Source organism: Triticum dicoccoides, chromosome 5A, assembly GCF_002162155.2.
Source record: "Triticum dicoccoides isolate Atlit2015 ecotype Zavitan chromosome 5A, WEW_v2.0, whole genome shotgun sequence".
In the NCBI taxonomy this organism is placed as follows: domain Eukaryota; kingdom Viridiplantae; phylum Streptophyta; class Magnoliopsida; order Poales; family Poaceae; genus Triticum; species Triticum dicoccoides.
The window spans coordinates 696,202,334-696,204,846 of NC_041388.1; positions in this window are offsets into that span (position 1 = coordinate 696,202,334).

Consider the following 2,513-nt stretch of genomic DNA (forward strand, 5'->3'; position numbering starts at 1 on the left):
CCGAGCCCGATGAGTTGCTCTTATGTGCCCCGTGTGTGCATGTTTTTTCTGGTTTTCAGGGCTTGTTGAGCTGTGCCCTCAGCACTAACCCTTGGATTCTCCTCTATGTGAGACTTATGTGTGTGTGTGTGAACCTTGTTGGATGTTTGGCTTGGGCAGTTGCTTTATAATATAAAGCGGGGCGAAAGCCTTTTTTGGTAAGATAAATTCCACAAAAGTGAGTTGTTCTACTTTGGGAAGGCCAAAGACGAACAAGATACATATAGAAAATTGTTTGGATGTGAATTGGGCTCTTTACCATTTAGTTATTTGGGCATACCGATCCATCACCATAAGCTATCTAATAAAGAATGGAAATGTATCAAAGATCGAATAGAAAAAAAACTAAGCTGCTGGAAGCGTAAGCTTATGTCTTATGGAGGCCGGCTAGTGCTGATTAACTCAGTATTGACTAGTATACCGATGTTCCTATTATCGTTCTTCAAAATTCCAAAAGGGGTACGGAAACGACTTGATTTATTCAGATCTCGATTCTTCTGGCAGTCAGATGAGGCCAAGAGGAAATACCATCTCACGCGATGGGATATTCTTTGTCGCCCAAAAGACCAGGGCGGGCTCGATATTGAGAATTTAGAAATCAAGAACAAATACCTTATGAGCAAATGGCTCTACCGGTTAGAGACTGAGCCGGAGGGCATGTGTGCACAGATTTTGTGTAATAAGTATCTACAGTCGAAAACACTCGCTCAGGTTACCATGAGACCAACCGACTCGCCATTCTGGAAAGGGCTTATGAGAGTGAAGGACTTGTTCTTTCGTAGGGTCAAATTTCTAGTTGGCAATGGGATGTCAACAAGGTTTTGGGAGGATACATGGTTAGGAGAGACGCCCCTGGCCGTACAGTATCCCAACCTGTATAACATAGTGCAACATAAGGAGGATTACGTAGGCACATTTCTACATACGAGTCCATTGAATATCCAGTTCAGACGGGCGTTAGTTGATGAGCCTTGGACTGCATGGATGCACTTGGTTCGGAGATTGATAGATGTTCAATTCTCCGACCAACCGGATTCGACACAATGAAAAGTATCTAAGAATGGGGTTTTTATGGTAAAATCTTTTTATATGGATCTGGTTAATTCTGGCCCAATCTCGAGATCACTGCATATTTGAAAGATTAAGGTTTCTTTGTGTATTAAAATCTCTATGTGGTTTGTCCACAAACAAGTAATTCTTACGAAGGACAACTTAATCAAGAGGAGATGGGTAGGTAGTCCACGATGTTGTTTTTGTGATCATGATGAAACAATACAACATTTATTTCTTGAATGCCCACTCGCCAAATTACTTTAGAGAATGATTCATATAGCCTTTAACATTACTCCTCCAGTTGACATTACATCGTTGTTTTGGAACGTGGTTAACTAGGGTTGAACATACTACGGCGGCTCGTATTCGGATTGGAATATGTGCACTTTTGTGGGCTATATGGAATTGCAGGAATGACTTGATATTTAACAGACAAAACAATTTAACTTTCTTGCAGGTTATCTTCAGAGCTACTGCTTGGATCTGTACGTGGTCCTTACTCACTCCTATGGAATTCAGGGAGTCTTTGGTTACTGGATGCAACCAGTGGGAGATGGTAGCATGGGCTTTATTCAACCGGTTTGGATGGCGGTCGCATAACAGGATAGGCGTCTAGAGAGCTTATCCTTCTTATTGCCATTTCGGTTTTGATTGTTGCCATGAACTTTGATTTTTTTTATTTTCGCTCCACTTGCGAGTTGTAATACTTTGAGGACTTTGTGCTATTTTACGAAATTTTAATAAGATGGCTGCATGCATTATTATGATGCAGAGGCCGGGGGTACGCCTTCATTTCCAAAAAAAAAATTACCGGACATTCATACGCCCCAGCCAAAATACCGCACTTTCGAAAGCTCACATATAAAACATTCAATGCGCTGGCGGGCTGCCAGACAAGGTTGATGTGTGGTGTAGATAATAGGATCATATAGTTGTATGAGCCATATCCACTAGTAGAAAAATGACTTTTAGTACCGGTTTTTAAGGACCTTTAGTACAGCTTCTGGAACCGGCACTAAAGAGTGGGGACTAAAGGTCCCTCCCTTTAGTCCCGGTTCAACACGAACCGGAACCAAAGGCCCACCACGTGGCACGAGGCGTGCCGTGGTCTGGGGGACCTTTAGTCCCGGTTGGTAAGGATTTTTTTAATTTTTGAAATAAAGAAAAAACAGCCCGTTTACTGGACCGGCACGGCCTGCATACGACTAGAAATCCAATCTCTAGTTGGGCCAGGATGCAGGCCCATATGGCCCAGTAGGCCCCACGGGGCAGAAGACTTGTAATAGGCCCACAAAGACCTGCTTAGAGAGGAGCTCGACACGGTAGCCGTGGCAAGGCTTATAAACCGGTGCGAGCTCCTCTCAACTAGCAAGGTGGGACTAAACATTATGCACTGTGGGTGGCAGCGCACCACCTTTAAT